At 49.6% G+C, this 27,081-nt stretch overlaps 1 long non-coding RNA gene across 1 annotated transcript; it reads right to left on the bottom strand.

Annotated features, from left to right (window-relative positions):
• Positions 1–733: 733 nt before the first annotated feature.
• LOC133391639 (uncharacterized) lies at positions 734–26,716 on the bottom strand. Its single transcript, XR_009765122.1, has 4 exons — positions 26,495–26,716; positions 23,232–23,823; positions 6,150–6,320; positions 734–1,937 (listed from the first exon to the last, which is right to left on the bottom strand). It is a non-coding gene; the product is annotated as an uncharacterized LOC133391639 (long non-coding RNA).
• Positions 26,717–27,081: the final 365 nt, after the last annotated feature.

Below are 27,081 nucleotides of genomic sequence, written 5' to 3'. Positions count from 1 at the left end.
CCGGAGGTTCTCATAGTTGTGGGACACTTCCTTTACTTTTTCTTATAGGAATTTAACTTCATATTAGGGAAATTAGGCTCTATGGCATCCTTATTGGAAGGCTTCTTGGAAATTCGTATTGGATTTGTTTAAGAAGAGTGCTATAGAGTTCAATTCCCTTTACATCAAGCTCTTTTCATATAGGAAAGAATCAATGAAGTGTCCCACAGCTATGGGAACTCCTGTTAAATCCCGTAAGGATAAGGACCCGTGAAGGATGTGGTGAAGGAGCACCTGTAGGAAATTAGGTTAATATATAGCTTGTCCGTGTCTGAGGACCTCGAGTCCCCTGCTGTTCCTGGCCTGCTTATAACGATCATCCTTCGAGATAAGATCCGTCTTGACTCCTCCCAATCGATTGTAGTATCCTCGTTATGGATTTAATTTTAAGTTTTTTTTTGTATCTGCAAAAGAAAAAAAGCGCCGATGATGATGATCCATATACTCACCTACTGCTTAAGCATGTATTGCTACATAGGTCTTCGATATTCATAATTTTACCAACATTTTTCTTTCACACACAACACACATTCTTATACATTCGCTCTCACTTCATTTTTCGCATGGCAACATGACGCGGGTGTGGTTGATTTGTGTGGTTTGGGTCTCGTTGAATTAATTGTACAAAATCAGCTTTCAAAGTGATCTCACTTGTTTGTGAAAAAAAATAAGTCAGATCGAAAATGAAAACCGGTTCTGTGATTACATTTCATCCACACACACACACACCCTCTCCCACTCCGATCCCGACGACGAAATCACAACCCGATCAACACACATAACGAAACAGGATCGGTGGGTCCTTCAACTTTTAACGATGATCAGCACACGATCAACACTTCAATCTCAGCACCGATACACACACACACACGTCGAAACGGGACATATTGGGGGAAATTCTTGAGTAAAGGGAACCCATTGGGGTCCACCACTCCTCTCCCCCGTGTGTCTGCTGCTTCCGTTCCCATGAGTTGTTTCCTCTTATCGCCAGAATTGATGTCTGCGCAGGCTTTGGGAGCTTTCGCGGTCAAAGAAAGTCAATGGCTACCACCATAACCATATCTCCTCCTGTTTGTCTGCGGCGTTTTGGGCGCACGCACACACAAAAAGCACCGAAACAGAAACAGAGAGACTCGTTTCACTGGGGAGCTGTGTGTGGTGACACACAGGCGCGCAGCCGCCCTATTCTCCCTCTCTCTCTCTGCTCCACCAATGGAATGCAACGTCGTGCCCGCGCGGGTCGACGAACTGCTGCTGCTGCTGCTACCAGGAGCGGTGTGTCTGTTGCCGGCGAATTGATTTCGTGGCTGGCCAACAGTTTTCTTCTGTGCCCGACAGAGCTGGGGCCAAAAAGGAAGCGCTCCCCGCGTTGTATTGAGACGGAACCTTAAACACGAGCCTACCACCACATCTCGAGTCGCGGGTAGTGTGTTGTGTTTGACGTGCTTGAGCAGCCACAGGCAACCACACAAACACACACACAATGAAGGGTTGCAGAAGCAGCAGCAGCATCAGCAGCAACATGGTTGCGGCGTTCCTGGGGTCGGGAAAGCCATCATCCGAACAACAGCTCTCCATCCATCCACCGAGCTCTGCTGCTGCGCGAATGGAATGTGCACTCTCTCCTCCTCCCCCCTTCTTCATCACCCGCCGACGACGTAGCGCTCCTCCCGCGCGCGCCGTTGGTGTAGCTGACAGGCTAATTGATGAAGAAATTCGCCTGCCCATTCCCCGACTGGCCCTACTGCGATCGTTAGGTGGAGAGCAGAGGCACACGGCAACAGCAGCAGCAACACCAGCAGCAACCCTCAATGGACTTGATGATGATCGAGGCGATCGCGAGAAGGTGACCAGGGAGCGGGTGGCAGGGGGATGGTGTTTCTGATTAGATTTAGCAGCTGAAAGAAGAGAAGAAAAATTAGCTAAACGAGCCAGCACAGCAGAGAGAGGGGAGGAGAAGTGGCCTGGTCAGTGGTGTACGTACGTGTGTGTATGTGTATAAATAAGCAAATATACAATATTGTAAAACACAAGTCACAGTGGCTGACCAACCAGACCGCCAGAGAGGTCCAGGCGCATTGGGCGCGCTCTACAACAAATTGAACCATTAATTAGCGCCGCCGCCACCGCCGCCTCCTGCCGGTCCTACGTGCACGCGGAAAAAGAAGAAGAAGAAACACAGTTTCGTGCTCATCGAAGGGTCTCATGTGCTTTCCCCCTTTGCATGGTGGAGGTACAAACACACACACACGCGAACTTCGAATGATAAAGCTGTCGGCCGCCGGTGGTGGCCTTTTGGCTCTCCTTTTCTCGCCGATTCCCTTTTTGCCGCTTGAAGAAGGACGCATCACCACCACCACCAAAACCACCACCAACCAAGAAAATTCGGTTCCATTCGAGCTGCGCGCGCGCCAATGCCCCCCCTCCCCCCGCTCATGATGATGTGTAAATTAAAATGTAATCGACGAACAATTATCGTTGATTTATGCTTTTATACCCGCGCGTTAACCAAACCAGCAGCGGCGATCGTGCCTTGCTCCTGCTCCTTCTCCTCCTCCACACCTGCACGGAGAGACTATATGGACACCAGTGCGCAGCTTTTCTCGTTAAAAATGTGTCAAAATTATGATTGCAGGTATAAGCCGCGAAGCAGGAGGAGACTTCCTCTCAAGATGCAGCAATACATCACCGCACGGACGCACGCACACAAGCAGAAAATTCATGAATTAGCGGGTCGGTAATGCTCTCCCCTTCTTCACTTGAGGCTTGAGGCACCACACATCGCCGCGTTTCGAAACATCAAAGTAGTCGCAGCAGCACATTTCCACTACTCCTACTCCACGGGTTCGCGTTCCTTTTCTGCGCTATGTAAGGCACATCACCATGGAGCAGCGGCTCTCAAGCTACAATGTATTGAGAAGAAACACAATCCAGCCACACACACACACACACAGGCTGGAATTTGAAAGGTTAAGGAAAAAAAGCAAAATAAAAACCCGTCTTACCGCGCCGCAAAGAGGACGTCATTGCACGTCGCACACCAAAACCAACACACCAGGGGAATGGGTCACGGCTCCCCCCTCCGTATCTGTACTTTCGACCTCTGTGCCATGGGCGCCTACTTACACACACTACCCATTTAGCTTGAGATAATCAGCGCTGCACAGCCTACTCAACGACACGCTCCTTTTTCTTGCTTCTTATTTTGCTTCCAGCATTTGTGGTGCCCCCCTCGACCTCCCTTCGGAAGCGCACAACAAAGTGGACAGAAATCTGTGAATGAAAGTACCACCACCATGAGGCGTGAGGCTTCAATTTACACGCCAAGAGAGCAGAGAGGAATGGGGGCTGTGGAGACTGCCAATCACGACTTCAACCCGGACTCTGGACTACTTTACAGTGAATGATGATGTTGTTCGTTCGCATGTCGGTGTGAGTGTGTGCAGTTTTTTTTTGTCCACTTTCCTTCCGATGCCCTTCACACTCTCCAACTATTCCTCCCCCCCCCCCCACCTCTATACTATGTATATAGAGTAAACATCCGGTGGGACTCGCGGCCACTCTCGCGCAGTCGTGCGTCAAGAGGGGCGCGCGCACTACAATATCCCGTTCTAAATAAACTACAGCCACCCTACTAACAATCCCCCTCTTACCTCCCCCCCTCCCCCCCTCAACTGAATACCGTGTGTGTCTTTCGTATTGGGCGAGCAAAGAGAGCAACGAGACGAAATAATACACCAATACCACCAAAGCAGCATAACTTTCTTTTCCAATATCGCTCAGTGTATGGCGCTCTCAGCGACGCCGGGCGGCCAACTTTCAACCATAAAAAGAGCAAGCCCTGCCCCCACATTCCTGCTTCTCTTCTTCCCTCCGCCCCCTGTATTGCTTCCTTCACCCCGGTGCCGCTTTCCTGTTAGGTGGTTTCCTCCTCTTCCCAGATTGCTGCAATCGAGTGGCACACGGTCACAGTCCCCTCCGCTGAATGACTTTTATGAATGATTCTCTTCTTTTTTCATAGCGCGCAGTCCCCGCCGCTTGGGGGGAAAAGGTGGGATGGATGTAGTAGTGGGTTGTCTTTGAACGATCTAAAAAATTGATACCATCATCCTCAAAAGGACAAGATTCCATCAGCTGCCGCCAGCAGCAGGGCCCTTCCGCCCTCTCCAGCAATACACGGCGACGACGACGACGGCGATGATGATAAAGATGATCATAGTAATGCCGAGTGAAAGCCAACAACTGGGCGACTGCCAGGTCGGTCGGTGATGGTGGTGGTCGGATGATGATAACCCACCATACATTCACGACACACGGGCGACTCCACAACACCACTATCTCTCTCTCTCTCTGCGCGGCTTCGCGCGAGCTTGTTGATACACACTCGAACATTCCACGCTTCCCCTGCTGGTTCCACACACATTGTAGAGGGTTCGCGCTCCTCCACCAAAGACGTTGGTCGACACAGCAAACGAGCCGGAGGAATGCCGCCACACAACAGCTGAACACCGATAGGAGCGCGAAGCAAGAGCCAGAAGCAGGAGAGATCCAAGGAGTCCGCTGCCGAATGCCGTTACAGTACAACACACGCTGGTGGTGTACCACCACTTACCAACTACCAATCATCCAAGGGTTAGGAGGCGACTGCTTGGATGATGGGGGATTGGCAGCACACCCAGCAGCAACGTGATGGTCTTTTGATTTAACCGGTGCGCGCAGCACACCGCACACACACACACACACACACAGACCGCCTGGAGGGCTTTGGAATGTTGCACCCTCGTGTAAACACACACACACACATACACACACGCGGTTTGCGCGGTTTCTGGCCCTCTCATGCGGCCACACTTCGATATTATACATTGGATCGATAATGAACGAACCTTTGCTCCGATTTATAAAGCTGCACTTTCTTCCTTGCTCTCCCTGTCTCTATCTCTCTCTCTAATCTCTTGCTCTTACTTCGTACCTTCTGTCTCCCTTTCTTTGATACATCTGGCGGCTTCATCGCTTGATCGTTCATCGACACTGGGAGGGCCACGAAGAGAAATGTTTCTAATAGGAAAATTGATGGTGCTGGTGGAGAACCAAAAACATCTCCTTTTGTTTTTTTTTCTACTTCATTTCCTGTTTTTTTTTTTGTTATGCACCCTACCACTTCAGAGCTTGGAATGCCCACGACTGGCAAACTGGAAACTGGCCCCGGATCTGCTGCTGTGGCGATCGACAACGCAGCGCACCCCGCGCGTTGTGGTGTAGACTGGACGATGTTCATTCACGAACTAAAGCTAGAAAATTGCCGTACTATCACAGGCCTGAATCAAATGCGGCGGCGCCGCTGCCTGCCTCCCTCCCTCTGCGCCTCTACGCTTGGGCCCACAGCGGACAACAAAACCAGTACCGCGCGCGCGTCCTACTACTACTACTACCATCACACATCACGCCAACACTACCGCGGGTACATGCACATCATCCATCAGAGCGATCTAAGCTAGAGGGATCAGTCAGTCGCAAAATGGTGTGTGGTATGAGGGACACCATGACAAAGGGAAGAAAGAGCGAGAGAGAGAGAGAGAGCGAGAGAGAGAGAGAGAGAGAGAGAGAGAGAGAGAGAGAGAGAGAGAGAGAGAGAGAGAGAGAGAGAGAGAGAGAGAGAGAGAGAAAAGTAATATGAACGAGGAGGAGGAGGAATGAAGCAACCGTTTGTGTAACGATTAGAAGAAAATGCTAGAAAAGCATTGTAAGAAAATCAATACGCCGATTGATAATGAAATAATCATCGTTTCTCAAGTGTGGGGTGTACAATGTATGTCCCATCAAACTGCGCGCACAGACGCACACGCAGATGCAGTGACACACATTTTAGAAACATCTGGAGCCAACTTCCGCTAGAGCTTACTGTGTAAAAAACAACTCTCTTAGAAGAAGAATGTGCCCCTACATTCCCCCTTATTCACAGAGACATGCGCAAACCCCATTGGCGCAGGGAATGTTGTAAAGGGCACATGGAAAAAAGGCTCCCCCCCTAACGGGTTCCGAAAATATGCTCTGCGCCAGCACACAAGGTGGCTCTCTCGCTGCTATATTGGATGATGATGTTTGCTTACTGTGTGTGTGTGTGCGCTTCAATGATCCACATTCATGGCCTACGGTTGGGAGGGTAGAGGTTGTTCCTGTGCCGCCAGAACATTTGTGACACACGTTGTACATGACGCCGCCAAAAAAAAGACCAACCGGAAGTATAGTCAAAACGGCGCCCTGATAAAGGTTTGATGATTCTGCAAATAGACAAAAAGGAAGAGAGAAAACATTAGACATATGCGCGAACAACTTGTTCCAGATGGAGTTTAAAATTATATATTTTTTTCAATGAAATAAATGTGTTAAAATTTTGGTACTACAGATGTGAAGCTGAGTGTTTCCCTCGTTTTTGCACATTTGAGCCGATCGTCTGTTGAACGAGTGTTGGTGTCGCCTTATGCAAAACGAGTGAGCCATAAGAACACGAATTATATGAGTGATGGTGACCTTTAGCATTTGCGCAAGAGCTCTAAGCGGCCACAGAGAGCAAGGTCTGGAATAATTCTCATCAGCATCATCATCATGCATACACCGCACACTTGTGTGTCTCAGAGTCTGTGTCTGTGGCGCGCACTCGGTACGCAAAAACTCGTCCTCGGCAATGCCGACAACCGGTTTGCTTACATAACTGTGTCTTACTTAGACACTGAGACGGTGCGGAGGAGTTCAGTCTCCCCCCTCTTCCTCGATAGAATCCAATCACAAACCCAACCAACACCTACAACACAACTGCCACAGTGTGAGAGTAGAGTACACACTGATGAGCGGTTATGTGTTATGGACGAATATCTGCGGTGACCGATCGACCGCGTAACGTCTATGACTAAGCGACATTCTGCGTACAAAGAGACACACACACACACACTGTAATCTCGGGCATGCGATCATCAACACCAATGGCCTATTTGGAGGCCGCCAACACGCGCAGCACACTAAACCCTGGCGGCGGCGCACACAGCACAAAACTGCTGATCTGATGCGAATGGAATGCGCGTCATCGGACTCCCTTTTGCGCGAGAGCGAATTCAAAGAAACTGTCTACGGATGGTGGAGTTGAAGCGTTGACGACGACAATGTAATCTGCACACTCCGACATGTCTTACTTACAATGAGGAACCAAAATGGCAAAAAACAGGACCCCCTTCACCGCTGTCACACTGTTAGCAAACGAAACATAAAACAAACAACTAATTACGATCAACTTCCTCCTAGGGGATGTGTGTAAAAGTAAAAACTCCAACCAACAAAGAAAATTTCCAACAAACGAGCAGACGAAGGCGTGTTATAATACACATAAGTCACACAACACTCCAGAGGGTAGTAGGTTGGTGGTAGTAGAAGTGTACTTCACGAAGGTTTTCACCGGAATCGAGCTGAAATTTGCATAGCACTTAATATACACGCACGCTATGGGGTGTACGGGGCGGGCGGGAGAGGAGGGGGAGAAAAAAAACCCATTTCAAACCTGACCATCGACTACTACGTGACTCCGTGGCCGGTCCGTCCGTCCACATCATTGCCGCACAACAACTTACTCAGGGAGAGATATATCTATCTGTACATACAAAAAAGCCGGCAACGGCGCTTTTGGATTTAAAGTTTCTCGGTAAAACGCGCGCCACTGGAATGTAGTTTTCACTTCCCTCTCTCACACACAAAACAGCACACTTGTCCCTTCTTTCCGGGAGGCCCTTGCGCCACACTTTAACACCTCTCTCGCTCTCTATGACTCCGCACACCAAAGGCACTGAGAAACTCGTTTCCACCTCGGGGCTGACCACCCCCCCCTCGGGTGAGGAAACAAGTTTGCGTGTGCCATGACACGATCCAGTGCTTCTTCTTCCTCTTCTTCGTCTCTTGCTTCTCCTCCTGGCAGGCAGGCAGGCTACCATTTCCACCCTCCATCGGTGGCCTCTGTGTGGCATGCCATTGATTGGCACTGTGATTTTTGTTCAAACTAAAGCCTTGTGGTGGTGGCACGGAAAAGTATGATTCATCTCCGTACACATTCATAGTTTAACTCGCCCCGATTGCTGCTTGTTGGGAGCGGTGGTGATGATGGTGTTACATCCTGCATATTATAGCCCAAAGAGCCACAGCGCCACAGCAAATATCGCTTCAGTGCCCTCAAATGGAGACCACACTGTACACCCAGCAAAATGAATTATAACGCCACGGTTACTGAGAGGATTGTTGTAACCACCTCCGGGATAGTGCATCTTCACCCAATCACGTTGTGTTTCGGCAGTTTGCCATCAACTGACGCCGCTCAGAGACGCTGGGCGCAAGATTTCAACGCTTGCCGCAAGAAACGAGCGGAGGACCCGAAGCCGAGCGAGATACATCGAGAGCAGTTTAATCTTGAATCATGTGCAGCGCGAGCGGGCACCACACAAGAAAATTACTTTTCTTCGCTTTTTTCCCCTCTATCCATCTTTCCTGCTTCACCCCTTCATCCCAAAATCCGCACCGGCGACACCGATCCGCAACGTGCATTCCTGCGGCTTGAAGCCCCACTCACCGCCTCTCTCTCTCTTCCAGGAGGTTCGTCGGCATTATTTTATGATGGGTTTCGGTGATGATGGGTGGTGGGCAGCATTATGATGTGCACGTTGAACGTGATCGAACTAAAAACACAAATTACAGTTCTCGGTTGCTGACGGAGGGAGCAAAGGGGTAACAAAAAGGTAGCTGGGGGCACGCTGTGGTCGAGAGCCATCGCCGCGGAGGCGCCATCCACCACCAAGCGTACACCGCGCGCCAGAGCGAAAAAGGAGTCAAACAAGTGAATAATTGCTCATTAGTTTTGGGGCGCACGAGATTTAAAATATGTGTTTGTGTGTGTGTGTGTGTTGGTGGCGCATAAATAATAGCAGCACAACAGCATTCGAGACACGTAATAATAGTTACAAATTAACTGCAACACGACGAACCCTACTAAAACCCCAATGCGCGAGGAGATCGATCCTCGCACGTTGGACTGTGGTTGTACATTAAACGATAAAACGCTGGGGCTCTCTCTTGTGGGATTTCTTCATCATCCTGAGTATGATTTAAGGTTTAAGGGACCATTTTCCCCCAAACCCCCAAAAAACGATTGGGTATTTAAATTACTCACACATACATACACGAGACTCCCTAACATACAGAGCACAGAACATGCGTTGGAAAATTGCACTACAGGGCAAAGCAACCAAACCGAGCGGCGACCCCTTCTCTACCACTCTCTTCCTACATCGTTCGAGCAGCCCATGAATGAAGCTAAAATTATGAATGGGCACGGTTGTTGTGTGAGCCCGGACGGGGGGGTTGTGGTTGCGCCGGCAGAAAGGCAGAAAGTACATCGTCGTCGCCCGGTCGTATGAATGACGGTTGAAAAAGTTGAATGAAATCAACCGCCAACCGTGCTCAGTAGTGGTGGTGGTGGTGGTGCAGCAACAGCACGGCGCATATTGCTGACTCGCTCTCGCACTTCCCACATCACACTACCGCGAACCGGTGGAGGTTCGTCGCTCCGTTTCTTTCTACCTCTCTCTCTCTCTCTCTCTCTCTCTCTCGTTCTTTTTCGTACGCCGCGCTATTGCGGTTTCTCCTTTCTAATTCTCTTTCTTCGCAGGGGTATCGTTTCTCGTTCGCTTGTTCGCCTCCTCTCGTTCGCTCTAATCGGCATCAAATCCTTAACCCGTTTGTGTGTGGGGTGCCTAGGATTGTATCGCCCGTGTGTTCTTCCTTCTCTTCGCGGACGTTCTGTAGGGATAAGTACGGCGCTTCTCTTGTGGTTTTTGCCAAACCCTGAGAGAATGTGTTCAGACGCATTCCCCTCACCTTGTACCGTCCTCTTTGTCTCGCTCTTCCCTTCCGTTCACGAATGAAATGCACACCACCGCCCGCGGTATTCATGTGCATCGCGTGTGTCGTGTGCATGATCATCATCATCGTTCACGTCTACTGCACACAGGTCCGGGGCGCAGACACACACACACACACACACGATGATGCTGTTTGCGCTCCTGTTGCACTCCTCATCTCGTGTGTGCTGCTGCTGCAACTGCTGCTGGGTGGAAAGAACATGCCTGCTGGTGAATGTAACGTATGCATCTTGGATCTCTGTGTGTAAGAGGAGGAGGAGGAGGAGCTCGTATATAACTGATAAGTATGCGCGCAATCTAAAGTGTAGCAGCGCCTGATTATTGTGCTTCAAAGCAGAGCAAATTCCAAAGGTCGGCGCGCACACACTGTTCTGAAGACCGACGGCAAACAATGCACAAGGCGCACACGACGATCTCATGAAATCAATCATCATCTGTACACGAAGGAATGACCGACCGGAGTTGATAATGGAAAACTAAACGTGGCACAAAAGCACTAAAGCTGTGCCTCTCTGTGATTGCTACTAAATAAGAAGGATGGTGATAGATGCTACCTCACACACAAACACACACACACCACACTAGTGATGGGTAAAGCTGGCAAAAATCCAGTATCGACTCCGATCCGACTCCGATAATTTCGGAACCGACTCCGGAAGGTAGGTCCGCCCGGAATTATCCGGAGTCGTTTGGAGACGGAGTAGTCCAGAATCGTCCGGAGTCGTCTGGAGACGTCCGGAGTAGTCCGGAGTCGTTCGGAGTCGGAGTCGTCAGGAGTCGTCCGGAGTCGTCTGGAGTCGTCTGAAGTCGTCTGAAGTCGTCTGAAGTCGTCTGGAGTCGTATGGAGTCGTCTGGAGTCGCCCGGAATCGTCCGGAGTCGGAGTCGTCCGGAGTCGTCCGGAGACGTCCGGAGCCGTCCGGAGTCGTCCGGAGTCGTCCGAAGTCGTCCGGAATCGGTTGGAGTTGGAGTCTTCCGAAGTCGGCCTTCGACACAAAGGCCTGTATAAGAAGTGCACGCGCAAAGTGAAAGAAAAAGAAAGACAACGAAATTAAATGCCTGATCACAAGCACATTGCACCGGACGACTCCTGTTGACTCCGATCAACTCCGTTTCCGGTTGACTCCGATCGACTCTAGACGACTCCCAATGACTCCGACTCTGGTTAACTCTGGCCGACTCCGACTCCAAACTACTCCGAGCGACTCCGAACAACTCCGAGCGACTCCGGATGACTCCGGACGACTCCGAACGACTACGAACGACTTCGGACGACTCCGAACGACTCCGACTCCGGACGACTCCGAACGCCTTTGGACGACTCCGAACGTCTTCGGACGACTCCGAACGTCTTCGGACGACTACGAACGACTCAGGACAATTCCGGACGACTCCGGGCGACTCCGAACGCCTCCGACTCCGCGCAGAACTAGTGGTTCGGATTTTCCTGGAGTCGCGGAATTGGACTAACAATAGTCGAAGTCGGATCGGAATCGTGTGTGCACTCCAAAGAGCACAACACTACACCACCCCATTGAAGAAACAAATGTTGTATTGCGCTTATCAGCAACATTGTTTGTTTGTTGCCGCCACTGGAAACGCGAACTGAATACACCCATGCTCGTCATTTAAACCACCCGAAAGGAGGCTGCTCTTGATTGAATCACGTCGTTGCTCGTCCAATCACAACAACCCGCTGACCGACAAAAGATTAGAGGCTGACCCCGTTCACTGGCAGATGAGCAGGCCAGGCCAAACAGAGGAGATTTCTAAAGCTAAAGGTGTAAAGGTTACGTGCGCGGGGTTCGGTTAACCCCCTGATAAGACGAGCAGCAGCAGCAGCCCAGTCCATCATGATGAGTCCAACCCACATCTGGGACAGTTGTTGATTACTAAGTCATTCATAGAGGCTTTCGCTCCCTTTTGCACCACTTGTTTGTGTTTGGAGGAGACATCAAACATTTCGAATCTGGATGGGTCATTCGCAACTTCCGGTTCAAGTCATTGCGTAAGAGCAAGAAAGCGGATCTTCAATCTAGCTAGCTGCTAACGATAGGTAGCGATTGGTTCCACATTAGCCGCCCCGAGTGTCAGCAGAGCTTAAAATCCAATCAACGCAAAGAGGTACTGCAGTCCAGGCCAATGGCGCCAGAGAGCAGGCACTATTGACATTGGGGGGAAGAAACAAAACGCCACACCTTATCGCACCAAAAGACAACATTGTCGGCAGTGTTTCTATCCGCTCTCTCTCTCTCTCTCTGCCCTCGGTGTCTGTCTGTCGTTGTCTATCGGGTTGGTGTTGTAACAACCTTCGTACATGAACATAAACCATGTTCACGCGCGCCCGTGTGTCCTCGAGCCGTCGTAAAATCGGAACCGTGAGAGACAGACACAGGTGGAACTGCCACAAACTGTCCGTGTCGAACAGCGAGAGACGAAGAAGACACGTTCTATACCTTTTGCTCACCCCCGTGCTGCTGTAAGAAGTGTTGTAATATATTTCAGCCAGGGTGGTTGAAGAGATAAAGGCTGAAGAGGAGATGTCTCAAGCAAAATACATATCACACAGACTGCGATAAGCGCAATGCGTGACAAATATTTTAACGCACGCGCTGCCTGCCTGCCTGGTATGTGCTGCTCACGATACAAAATAATAGTTGAAGAAGGTTGTCTTTGTAGGTAGTGTGTCTTTGGTCAGGCCGAGGGCGGCCGTTTCAATCTGGCGGCCGTGGGTTTTTACCAACATCAAACCGCTACGACGGAATGACCATGGATGGTGTGGTAGGAGGGCAAGAGCATGAATCAGAAAAAGTCTAGCTGCCTACTATTGGCTTTGCAAAAACACCACTCTACTTTTGTTCACAATTATCTTTCTCCCATCCATTGCAGAGGTAGTAGCACAACTCCTCACCACTGTCCACAGGCCTTATTTGCCAACTGGCGGAAAGGGCGATGACGACGATGATGATTTGGCCAGTAGTTTTTGTCTTCCTTCATTCCGTTTTCAACATAGTGGCGAAGAGTGTTTGGTTCCGGTTACGAACGAACGAACCACCACCGACGCACCGCCGCACACATTTGCGATTCTCAACCGCCCCAGAGCCTCCCCAAAAAAGGCAACGAAAGTTTGACAAACGGGCACGTACCGCCACCGACTCACGACGAAAGAGGCCGACGACAAGCTCTACCCACCACCGGTGCGACAACAACAGCAAAAAAGGCCATTTCCAGCCATTCGACGGCACCCGAGAGGAGAGCACGTCAGGCCAGTCACAGGGCCAGCCACAGGTCAGAGGCGTTGGCTGCCAGCAAACAAACACAACTATGGACACACAAACGACTTGGCGCAGCAGCGTGGCGCCGACATTCCACCATCTTCGAAACATAAAAGGCGAACACGACGACGACGACGCCAAACACCGCGGGCGATTAGTTTTGCGCGAGCGCGCTCGCCTGAGAAATGGCACATCCGTGAAAATAGTGACCCGAACCAAATCCACAGACAGACACACTCACAAGGCACGTACTAATAGCTAAAAGAGGAGACGACATGCCCGAAGAGATTTCTAATACCGTTCTTACCCTGGCAGCAATTACGCTGTCTGTCAATCAGCTAAACACTGCTTTAAATATACCCACCGAACACGGGGCCGCAACGGACAAACAGACGCCCATTCAAACCAAAAGGTGAGAAAAACTAAAAATTCCTCATAAAACAACCCCTTCCCTTTTGCTTCCCATTTTTCGTTGTGTCTGTGGTAAGGTGTACCACCACTCCTCCTCCTTCTCCTTCCCAGCCATCAACATAACCGAGAAAAATTACGGTTATGATCGGTTATGAGAGACAGGGGAAGGCAACCAAATTCCCGCGCGAAGGGAGAGAATGGCTTTGAAGTATACTATGGGAATTTATTTAACTAGTTTCTTTCTTTCCCGCCCCAGTTCATCTTCTTTCCAAAAAATCGTGGCATATAGAAGAACGAGGGCTAAAGCGGCAGCCCTTGCAGCAAGAGGAGCCATCTCGTGTATGTGTGTGATTATCTGGGAAATCCGGCCGATCCGGTTGGAAAAGCTACGGGGAGCTGGAAAGCTGCGGATGTGTGAGAAAGCAGCTAGTCGTATGAGGTGGAAAAACCCATGTTTACTAATTGGCGGATGTTTTCTAAACCACCACACCAACAGGCACACACTCAATGGCAGGTTCGTGTACGCGGGGATGCCACCATTTTGCACACATCTATCGAGTGCATGTAAAACCGTTTTGCTTTCGGTCGTCGTCGTCGTCGACTCACATCATCATGATGATGCATTCAATGCAAATAGAAAATGATATGCAGCAAAACACCGCCAGGAGCCAAGGAGGGTAGTTACACAAATAATTACACTATAGGTTCCACTCTCACACCCTCCTACCGTTCATTGCTGAAGCCTTGCGTTTACTTGTCTCCTTCTAAAGAGCAAGTGCTGATGATGTTGGATAATTACGCTCCCCAGTAACGACCATCAAGCATCCCTGGAAGGTACCCTAGAGAATAAGAGTTTAAAATATGCCCAAATATGGAGGAACCCTTCCGAATGAATGTGATGCTAAAACAAAAGTAATCAATGTTCGCTCATCTCTTGTCGGGAAGCGAATAAACCACATTCCAACACTCTCAGAATTCCTAGAAAGAGTCAACTGTGGAAGTTGGTAAGGTTCACGGTAGTGATGTGCTCTTTGGAGCGCACCCCTACGACTCCGATCCAACTCCGGCTATTGTTAGCCCGATTCCAACTCCGGCAAAATGGCAACCAATAGTTCTGCGAGGATTCGGAGTCGTCCGGAGTCGTTAGGAGTCGTTAGGAGTCATTGGTAGTCAGAGTCATCCAAAGTCGTTCGGATTCGTTCGAAATCGTTCTGAGTCGTCCGGAGTCGTCCGAAATTGGTTGGAATTGGAGTCCGGAAGATTCCGGATGATTCCGAACGACTCCAGATAATGCACGGTGGACCTACACTCCGGAGTCAGTTCCTAAATTATGGATCGGAGTCAACTTCGGATTGTTGACTAGTCCACGACGGTGTGATAGATGGTCGGTTGGTAGATGTTGGTAGTACTAAACTAGCAACCAATTAACAATGGCGTTGAGCAATCATGAACAGCAAATGTTTAATTCATTCAATTCCTATACACGGCACCCGCCTTTCCTATCATAAACTCCTCAGGTGTTAGTCATATTGCCATCATTATAATACCCTTATAGGACCCCTCCCTGCTGTGAAGGCAACCTAGGCATTATAAAGCTGGTCGGGGGGCAAGATCAACCCTGGGGCAATATAAAACGAAATTCCTTTGCTGCTTCCATTGTAGTCATAGATACGTAAACTTCTACATAGATACGTGCGTTTCATCCGGACTCGATCGATTATTCCTAGGCATTTAAGATCACCCGAGTATGCGTTTTTCTCCTTGAACAGCTTGATGTAAAGAAAAAAATGTGAGTGAGGTGAGATCTGCTTGATATGTTACGATGATTTTAAACAGATGCCGTTGGTTTAAGCCCGATCGAAGGGAATCGAACTTTGTAGATTGGTTGGACCTCCTACAACCTTGTTTGCTTATACTCTAAAAGGCCGCTTTGCTCCGTTGTTTCGTGCCAATTCCTTTTCCTTGGTTGGTAGCCCACCAGTCCCTCTCTTGGGAGGTTTTAAGAAAACATTCGTGAAACACGATCGCAAATATCCGCGAAATTTGGAAACTAAACCAGCAAGCACACATGAAACGAACGAACGAACGAACACATGTGCCTTCACCATTCGAAACGCGTCTCTTTATGCACAAAGATTTTACTTTTCCCCGACCGAACACACGCAAGCGCAGTAGAAAGCGCCCTGCCAGTGAGAGACGGAGATCGTCGGGTTCGAAAAGCAGCCGCCGCACGTTTTACGCTAGTTTTGCGCACTTTTCATCTTCCAAAAACGCGAAAATCGCACCCCGCAAGGGTTCGTGCGTGTGTGTGTGTGTGTCTAAATCAAACACAATTACATCACCACACGTGAAGGTTTTAACGAAACTGTTTGCGTGTGTGTACCTTCACTTCCGCTTTGTCATGCCACACCATCACTCCGTACCACTTCCGTGCGCGTACCCAAGACAGTGCGCGCGCTTGATTCTCTTCTTCATTGGTGCCACACAAACACAAAAAATGCATGAGAATCTAATCTTGTAACGCGGGTTTTCCCGTTAATTTATTTTTCAGTTCCCTCCGTTTTTTCGAGTGCGTTGGTCTTCATTTTTTTAGGGTTTTTGCCCCACATTAACAGTCATTGTGTAAAATATGCCCAAAAACTCTATGCTAAAGGCTGCTCAAAGCCGGGCTCGCACGCTCTCGCGCGTTAAAGGTCAGCTCGGCTTTGAACCAAACAACAAAAAAAAAGGAGGTAAAAGAGGTTTATTTTGAAAAGGATAAGACAGAGCCACCTCTCAACCAGCCGAAGGTAACTACTTTGCTATGGCTCGCCCAAACTAGTTTCTTTCCGCTTGACGGACCTCCCTTCCTTCCTTAGCGGAGTGTGTGTTTCACTACTTTTCCCCCTTTCTCAATCCGCTAGAGCTGCTACTTTCTCTCTTTGGCAAACAAAAAACCACGGCATGTAGCAAAACGGTTTTCGTGTAGAAAAGGAAGGTACGAAAAGCGCAAAAAAATGCACACACACACACAACCAGTGAATGCTTTATTTTCTTTTCCCCCAATTTGCGAACGATGATTGAATGTGGCCAAATATATGCGCCGCGCGTTGACGACACGATTTCTCGCGATTCCCACACCCATTATTCAAATGTTGCGTAGCGGCGGCGTGTTTGTGTTGGAAAAGAAGAAATGAATAAGCTGCTAATTCATAAAAGATGGGGTAAAATGAAGGAACGGATAGAGTTAGCTTATTATAGCCCCTTTCTAACAGTGGCAATTAAAAACAAAGGTCTAAACTATGTTATTATCACCAAATACGGTCACAAGATGCCAGATATTTTGAAAGATGTTCAAAAAATAATGCAAATAAGCTAACTTCAATTGCTTCCAACTGAACTCGCAACCATATCAGCAATATAGAACAGACATATACTCTCTCTCTCTCTCTCTCTCTTACAACAGAGCACACACACACAAACCCAGGGGACAGAAATAAACTCCCAACGCCCGTCCCGACACAACACAACCAACATTGCCGTCTCGACATTGCCGGAAGAAACGGAACAACCCCCGTTACCCTCGATGATTTCGAGAGCAGATGATAGATGACGGCAGAAGAGTGAAGTGAAAAAAACGAATCCCCATCCACAACCGGAAGTAAGTCTCGCTCGCACGACTTAGAAGACATTCTTTGCCCTCGCCCCTCTCCCTCAACCAGCAGCGGCAGCAGTTTAGAGCAGTCCGCTGCGCGTTAGGAAATAAGTCGTGAAACTACACAGCACAACACACCATCCATCTTTCTCGCCCGCCGGAACAACGCACGCATGCGCCGACCCACAAACCGCAAGTGAGAGGCACAAACAGCCTGCTGAAATATACACTGCTTGCGCAAACCGCCCCCCCGAACGACGCGCACCAGAGAGATCGCCGTAAGTGTCGCGTCGTCGTCGTAGCGCACTGGGATAAGATGGACCCAATGAACGGGGAAAATCGGGACATGAACCTCTCGTCACTCGCTGCTATGTTGCTACTACTACTGGGTTGTGTGTTTGCTCAAAAACTAGGTCGAACTGTGACTCGAGAGATAGAGGTGTCGAAGAACTACGACTACTAATACTAGGGCAATTGTAACCGGCCACGCCACCAGACGCGCGCGGGGGGTAGATAAATAAATACCGCCGCGACACAGCCCGCCGCGGATGCATGGTGCAATCCATTAATAACTTTATTAACTGCAACAATCGCGGGGAGCGCATTCCGTGCGTTGTTCTCTCCAAACCCAACCCAATTGCGTGACTCAAGTGGCGTGTGGCTATGGGGAGGAAGGCGGGAACAGAGGACGGCATTCGAGAGTGTGGTTGCGCTGCTGGGCCGCGAGCTGCGCGTTGCATTGGAATGGCGTTTCTAATTGGACGCAGTCGACTGAATGCGCACTACATACGGAACAGCGTGGTTGGAGGAGGTGCAGTGCGCGCTGCACTTGTTTGAACCTTCGATAACCCTTACACGCGTACCTAACCCGCACCTCTCCCTGCATGATTGCTCGGGGTGCAACCATCATTCATGCAGTTGGAGAAAGAAAAAGCCATACCTGAAATTGATACTTATTATGCTTTTGATAATGATTTCAGATACTTTCTCAAATGTTGAGGGTTGAGTAGTGCGCATCGGAGCTTCTCTTAATGACCGGGATTATGACCGAGCTTCACTGAATAGTAAATATGAGAAACCCATAAATTGATGGATAATTAAATATAGTTAATAGTAAAGAACCGCTCAAGCAATTTCATGAAAATTGTCAAGAGTATTGCTGTTAAGCTTTAGCATTAGTTTTAGCATAAACAAAGTCAACCATATCGCCGCCGCAGACATTTTTATCGCTATTGGGCGCACACCACAGCAATGTGTAACGTGTCTCCCCCTTCCCCTTCTTCCTTCAACATTCCTTTTCTTCTTAGTGTCAATCGAACAATCTCATCCTCTAATACACAGACACACACACACGAATGATCGAACGAAACACGCCAATGCAATACACACCAAACGGCCATCTACCGTCCCGCCGTGCAGCGAGGCGCAGAGAGAGAGTTCGTTGAACTTGCCGCGCGCGCGGAAGGCTCCTCCGGTGGAATGGATTGAGTTCATTCATAAATTTCCTTTAAACACCAACCACCGGCGGCTTGGCTTGTGGCGATCGAGCACGATCCTCCGCACCAACTTCTCTCTCCCCCGATGGTCTCTACGTGCAGAAGGAAGGAAAGAAAAGGGACACATACACACACAGACACGACCAGCATACCAGCAGGGTCGAGAAATGGCCCGGTGGAGAGAGGGGGGGGGGGGGGGAGGTGTATGAAAACCGGCTACACATTCCACCGCAACACTGGGCACTCCCTCTCTCTCTCTTTCTCCCTCTCTATTTAGAGAAAGAACCACATTCTAACCACAGAAAAAGCTGGGCGAACGCAAACCCCAAAACGAACGGGGCGCGAAAGAAACCGAAAAAGGGTGTAGGCAAAAGATATAAAAGTATACACACACACACAAACACGTACACAGAACCAGTGAGCGAAGAAATTGGAAAACGAACCCGCCCGACCACCGAAAGCATAAAATGATAGCAAATATGTTCGCCGCACCAGCAACACGCCAAGCGCGACCGCATATATGGGATGAACACGACGGACTTATTTTCGGGAGATCCGAAGGCAGCCCCCCCTTACCCTTCATCGCCAACCGTTCCGTGCGTTTAAATCGCACACACATTCCACCGGTTCGATCTGTAGCCACCATTCCCCCCTTCACTTTGCGTCATGCCTCGTGTTTCCCTCTGTTTTTGCTCCATTTTGCATGTGCACGGGACCCAACGAAGGGCAGCATACATTCGTACACAGACAGACACACACACAGACAGAGACACACAAACCGTGTGATCATTTCTTTTCCTTTCCCCGCACAGGCCCCGATTTGGAGTTTCTTCGTTTAATGTGAGCGCGGTAAGTGTGTGTGTGCGTGAGTGTGTGCCGTCGTCGGCTCTGTCCAGAATTTGCAGCGCGCCCGACAGCAGCGCAGACATTCTCCGACAGGCGAAAGGAATGTTGTTTCGTTGCCTTTCTGCTTTCTTGTACATCTCCACACCCCCCTTGGCCATCTTTCTTGGCGTGGCGGAGAATCACACATAGTCCGCAGCACAGTTTCTTTCTTGCTGTTTGATAAGTTAAAGGCTTAACTTGATGGCACCGATCGAACCGGAGAGGACCTCAGACACTGGTTGGTCTGTAGGGAGAGAGACAATTATGGTGGTCTGTAAACGCTCTTTTTGATTCGAATGCAAACATTCCAATAATCTTCAAATGATCGTATGATCATCATATAGCATCCGGTAGATTCAATAAGCCCCTTCACAAAACGATAAACAGAAAGAACGTGCTGATTGCAACATAAACAATGATTAAATGCAGTCGGGGAGGGTGGTGTTTTCTCTCTCTCTGACCTGCTTGGCCTATGTCCCGTGCCGTGTGCATGAAGGGAAACCAACGGACCAGCAATAACATTTCAAGCAGGCGCGGAAAAGGTTCATTTTTGTTGTTTATAATGATGATCTCCATATCATTTTGGCCATAAACAAAAAAAAACAACTGAGAAACCATCCACAGTTTCTTTCGCCGAGCTGCAGAGTAAGAGACACAACATTACGGCGGGACAATCAAGCGGTGGAGAGATAACCCTGGGCGCGGGCAAGAGCGCGTGTGTCGTTCGCATCGGGGGACCCCGCGTAGAAAGATAGCGGAAATCATCTCGGAATCGGTCCGGTTCCCAGAAAATTGTACATTTTCTCGTGAGAACAACTCCGTCACCGCCGCCACCATTCGCGCCACCATGGTTGTTGGGTTGGTTGGTTGGTGCAGAACCAAAAACCGATCCCGGGCCCAACCACCGAACCAACCCACTCGACCCCGCGCGCGCGCACACATCCACACACACACACCGCAACCGACGACGCGCTCTCTTGTCGTTTGTGCAACGCCGCCGCGCGCGCACCGCCGGTTTTACAATGCCAAAACCAACCACCTTCATCCTTCTCGGTAGGACACACACCACGGACGATGACGAGGGTGTGCTGATGGGACGGGATCGGCAGGACGGACGTGACCATAATCCCAGCGTGCGAGCGAGCAGGCGAGGGAAGATTCACACACTCCAAGCACCAGCAGCAGCAGCAGCAGCAGCAGTCGGAATCGGGACAAAGTGAACTGGATTCGGCCGACCTCCGTTGGCTTTTGTGCCGTTGCCCGAAGTGTCGTTTCTCACAAGGGAATCTCTTCTTTAGCTCCGTGTGTTTCACCATTTCGCCCTTTTGCGTGCGCATTTACTCTCGCTCCTCTCTCTCTCTCTTTCGCTTCCTTTTACTTCTGGGTTTTCAATGCACACAACACGCGGGATTCACACACCGTTGTGGCCGTGTGTGGGATCGCAGATGATCGTGGAATCTCAGGGTTGGGTTGTGTGAGATTGTTTTTTTTTTCTTTCTTTCTTTCTTGTCTTTCACCGCTCTTTTACAGAGATTGTTCTCTGCTCTTCGCCGCACTTTTGCCTTTGGTGTGGGATGCGCAACCTTGAAAATGGGAAATGTTTTAATCCATAAATCAGTCACAGATCCCAATATCCGTTTTGGGTACTAAATATAGAGAGAGAGAGGTTTGCTCCCTACCGTTTGGGTACGGAAACCGCCGTTTGCTGTGTTTGTATGTGAAACATATTTACTCTTTTTGCTGCTGTTGTTGCAAAAATATCCACCTTTTTTGCTCATTGTACAATGCAGAGCGCGTCGGTCTGAAGCTTCCAATTTGCAACCAAAGATAGTAACGGACATTGAAAACACCCACAAACGCGGGGCGCGCGCATGATCGTGGGGGTTTCTGGCTCGATCTCGAGCCATAATACGCTTATACACATATCAGTGTTTGGCTCCGAAAGGGGGATTTTTTTTTTCGTCATGGTTTTGTGGAGCGGCAATGGGCAAGGTTATCTCGCGTGCTCCTCCGGACAGCCGCGCGATTAGAAAGATCGCCCCCGAGATTCACGTCTGGCGCCATTGCCCCACACACACATCACACTGCGTGTGTGTGTGTGTGTGTGTGTGTGTGTTTGTGTAATACATATAAATTCGTCCCACCTCTGTGTGGCTGCCCCACTGTGTGCGCAACACTGCTACTACCCCGTCGCCGCACGTCACCAATTCGCCATTGTTTCCGGCGGTGGTGTAATATACTTTAACTGTCAAGTTAAAATAGCTAGCCCACGACAAACTACTCCTGCGCTCGGCGGCACAAACGGCCTACACGACTGCTCGCAGCTCGATCCCGAACCCGAGCGCGGAGGCTTAACTTTATTTGCGCGCATACATCTTGCGGCCGGAATCGCGGCGCCTACCATCGCGCCGCCATGAGCAACTAACCCGGATGGATGGGGAGCAGATCGCCAACTCATCGACAACCGGACACACTATTACTAAACCCCATCCTCCCCGCAGGTGGGGTTGGTGGTTCGATACTACTAAAACGACACCCCCGGAGAGGAAGCGATCTAAACGAGGGTGTCACCACACGCAAGACAAATATACTCTCGCACGCGCAATGCGGACACCCCCATACGAAGAGAGACAGCGAAAGAAAGAGACAGATAGAGAGAGAGAGAGAGAGAGAGAGAGAGAGAGAGAGAGAGAGAGAGAGAGAGAGAGAGAGAGAGAGAGAGAGAGAGAGAGAGAGAGAGAGAGAGAGAGAGAGAGAGAGAGGGGGACACACACTACTGGCCTCCCTGTTTCGTCTAACAAAACTCCTCTTTTCTTAACCGTTTTCCTCGAGTCTCATGGGCCTACGCCCTGTGGCCTATTCCCTCGTTCCGCTTGTTCCTCCATTGCCTTTGAGAGCATGTGCTTGTGTCTGTGTGTGTATGTGTGTAGAAAAGAGCGAAAAGTAGGGAGGGAAAGAGCGAGACAGCTTATCTAATGATTTTACATGATGTAGTAGCCCGCCCCGATGCTCTGTTGCTAGCCGCAGCCGTAACTACACACGGCTAAAAATAATCCGCTCCCTCACATGCACATTCTTATCAGTGAGCGAGAAGCTAGAATTGGTAGTAATTTGACAACATACACACACACACATACTTGGCGACCACAAGAAAGGGGTGATTTGACACATGAGAAGGGAAAGATGCTGCTTATTCCAGCCACAGTGCGTAACAGGTAATGCCATATCGCACACCATCTTCCACCAAAAAGGCATACGATCCTAAATGAAGCTTATGAAGCCGTGATCGACCGTCGTGTTTTTGCTTCCAAACTTTTTTTACAACAAAATTCCTTATGAATGCTAAAAAAAATAATAATTCTTTTGTGAGTAGGAACACAAAAACACCCACATTAATTCCTGTGTCCATCTCTGTTTTTTTGTTTCAAACCAATGCAATGCGCAAAGTCATGAGATGCCAGCACCACCAACCCCCCACCACCAACCCCCCACCACCAACCGATTTGCTTAGAGACGAGTGTGTGTGTGTGCGATACTTACATCATCGGCTCCACAACGGGGAGCAGTGGGACGACGAAAACTCATTAAAATCTCGTGGTGGCCCGGTGGTGGTGTTCTCCTTCACGAAATAGCAGCAACCCGCGGAACCGCCGTACCGGGATAAGGGGTGCGCTCCCCGTCCTCAGGTTCTCTTGCCCTTTTTTTTTGTACCGCGCGATTGCCAACAAGCTATTGAGCGGGGGGTCGGGATGATTGGATGGTAGTGGTGCCGTCGTTCTGCGTTTTGCCACCCCACATTCGAGGAGAGAATTCACATCTCAGCGTTATGGAGGATGTAGCGGCGGGGCGTTGCTTGATAATGTACCGGTTTCTTCACAACCAGCACGATTGTTATTGACTGCAGTCACCCCCTGACGTCGTTGGCGATCCTGTATAGCGCCAGCTGGCTGTCACGTACGTGCACGCACCCACACCAGCACACCCAGTGAGGATGGTTGCTCCGGATTTTTTCATTGCACTACTGGCACTTCCCTGGAAGCTGCTGCAAGTTGTTGAATGGGTGCATAATTTTTGCTCGTCTTCCGTTTTCTGCTGGCGACACCCATACTTAGTTTCCAGGGAACGATCCGATCTGCAAAAAAAAAAAAAATAGAAACGAGACTAATTGAAATATCAGTTATTTATCGCTGTTTTGCGCCGTGTTTGCATGATTTCGAATTAAAAATGTCTAGGCCAGTTTCTAGGCTTACGAACGATTCCCCGATTCTAGGTGTAAGTGCTTTGCTGTGGACGAAAAGACAGTTGTGTTCGAACCAAAACGTCACACAACCTATTTGAATCTCCCTCCAATTGAAGGACGAGACGCAACGCAGTTCCGGAAGTGTCCACACTCGCTGCTTCTTTGCATACTGTATTAGCACCTCTCCTTGTGTGTTTGTGTGTATGTGTGCACCGTCAAGCGTCCATCAAACGATTTGCTGCCACAGGTGAAACAAAAACCCCAACACAACAATCGTAGAACACACCGGCACGGATGTAGAGAGGTTCGCCTTCTGCGCAACAATTCGAAAAGCCAACACTTGCCACTGCGCAGTAGTAGTGCAAAGAATCATGGCCTACTGTGGTTGTGGTGGCCTCCGATCTGGATGTCTTTTTGCCCAGTGTGTAGTGTGTGTTGGTGGTGTTCAAGCAGCAACACTTCCTTCTTCTGAAAGCGAGGAAAACTTTGAACCACCCTCTTGCGTCCCGAAATGATGCGGGCGTTCTGAGGATAAGACAAGTGCCACCATCACGGGTGTGTCTGTGTGTTGTATGCGCAACTCTGCATATTACCAAAAACCTCTTAACCCCAAAATGTATCTGCGTATGTGTGTGTGTTAGTTGTATTCAAATTTAACTGGACTCTCCCCAAAATTGGTACACCATCATCGCTCAAACTCTATTATTCTATTGCTTACACCAGGGGGGGGGGGGGGGTAACAACACTGGCCATGTGCACACGCATTAGTGCTCTTTATCTAATACAAAATTTGTTTTTTTGTCAAGTGGTGTTGTGTGTATGCGTGACACAAGTTAGCCGAAAACGAGGAGCAACACACAGCTAGAGCGCACACTACACACGGAACCAATGCTGGTGACGCGCGTGTACCGCCACACCACCAGAGCACCCCTGTCACCCCCCTGCCCCCCACCCGCTCCATATTTTTGGTTCCACAAACACGGCAGAAGAATGTGTCCACCGCCGTGCGGCTGACGGGCGGTCGGTCGCGGCCCCATCCAATCCAAAGAGTCAAGCTTTCAATTAACTTCAATTAGATTCGGACACAGTGCCACGGAAATATGCGGAGGGAAAAATCGAACGAATCCTCCACACCAAGCACAGGGTGGTGGTGTTGGTGCAGACCGCAGAGCTCATCGAGTAGGCCCCTCTATGCCTGAGAAGAAGATGATGGTTTGCAAGAAATGTGTTGTGCTGTTGGGCTGACGATTTTCTTCGCCACACACACACACACACATGCCGGGCTAATTCCGGAACGGTTCCGGGAACGGTGTGGTGTTTGCGGCCGTGCAAAACGCTCAACACTTTTCCAAAAGGTAAAGAGGTAAAGGTAGACGATATCGACGACAAACACGGCGTGTTGTGTGTGTCCTTTGGTGGTCGTTAAGGCCGGGCTACATTGATCGTACTCGCTGGTGTAATTTTGATTTTCACTAGCGCATCTGGCGGCGCCTGACCGAAGCATTTTTCCAAACAATTTGGAGCCGCTCCAGAAAATGCGTTATTTTTCCATGTTTTTTACTTTAACTGGACTGGAAAAGCTTTGTAATTGATAGATAAACATATTGTGCAAGTATTTCAGCCATTTTCGCATTAAAAAACGGTGAAAAAATAACTTAAATTTGAGATCCGGCATGACCATTCCCTCGACAACCAAAAAAAGCTTCCACCAGCTTCCGCCAGATGCGCTAGTGAAAATCAGAATTACACTACGAAGTACGGTCAATGTAGCCCGGCCTTTACGTTGCTTGCTAATCCGCAAACTCGGTCCCCACCCACCAATGCGTATTGAGTGTGACATCGGCGTTGCTGTGCGTGCTGTTGTTCAACCGAAATTTCTAGAGACCCTCCAACCAACACACACTACGGGGAAGACGATGAGCGCACACGCGAGAAACGCAAAGCCACAGTAGATCGGCGCGCACACACCACCAACCAACCGACCAACCAATTCTATTCTACCACTGGCGATCAACTCGGCGAGAGACATCGCAGCACACAGAGACACTACTGTTTTTTTACGATGCACACACACACACGCAGCACACAGCGCTCTACAGAGTCTACTAGCAGTTCATCAGCAGTCCAAAGTCCACCGGTAACCAGTTCAAAGTTACACCACATTTTACACACCTTCTCCTCCCTGCCTGCTCGGTCCTGCCTTGGCACAAACTGCGGAAAAGGGCGGTCTATGGAAAAATCCGTCACCAGCGAAAAAGGTACATTTTTTCCCCCTCGAAAAAAAAGATCAAACGCACCAGCAATTGCAGATAGTAACGGAACTAATTGCGGTAGCACACATTTTACACACTACACCTCCCAGCACACACACCACACACACACACGCACAGATGACTCGCACAGTAGCCATAGGAATTCAGAGTGTTCAACCCGCACCCGCGGTACAGCTTTTGGTAAGTGAACCCCCCGCAACTCCAAAGAGGAGCAGTGTATGGCGCACGCATACTACACGCGATCAGTTGCCGTTACAGCCGCCGTAACGCCTAAAACACTTCTTCATTACCTTGCGCCACACAGCACACTGATTCCGCTGGCCGCTGCGGGAAGGGACGGCCACGGTTCGAACCACGGCCACACACCGAACCACACCACCAAAAGCGCGCTCTGCACGCGGAAACTGTGACTTCACTCGATACCTGTCTTGCTGAGAATGTTTGGCGTTTCTTCGGTATTCTTCGGAGCTGCTCCTCGCCTGACGTGCGTTGAGGACGTGCGCTTGTGTGTGTGTGTTTCTTTCCCTCTTTTTTGTGGCGCTGCGGGCCCGTCAGCTTTTGTATTGGTTCAGCTGTTCAGCGCGCTCTCGCCGATGCTGTGCCGCTCTCGCTCTTTTTTCGCGCTCTCTCTCTCTTTCTCACTCGCTCGTTACGTCTCACGCGCGCGCTGGCATGAGTGTGCTCTCTCTCTCACTCTATCTCTCACGCGCACAACTCGAACGGCTCAGAGAGCGTGGTGGTGAAAATGTTTGACATTCCTTCGCGTGTGTAAAGGCTGCCCCAATACAGTTGCACGAACCAGAGGCAGAACACACTCAAAAAAACATGCAAATGAAAAGGGTTTTTTTTTTGCTTCACACTGTTACCGAAGTTTTGC

Source organism: Anopheles gambiae, chromosome 2 (assembly GCF_943734735.2).
Source record: "Anopheles gambiae chromosome 2, idAnoGambNW_F1_1, whole genome shotgun sequence".
Taxonomy (NCBI): domain Eukaryota; kingdom Metazoa; phylum Arthropoda; class Insecta; order Diptera; family Culicidae; genus Anopheles; species Anopheles gambiae.
This window is presented reverse-complemented; position numbering and strand designations above follow the sequence as displayed.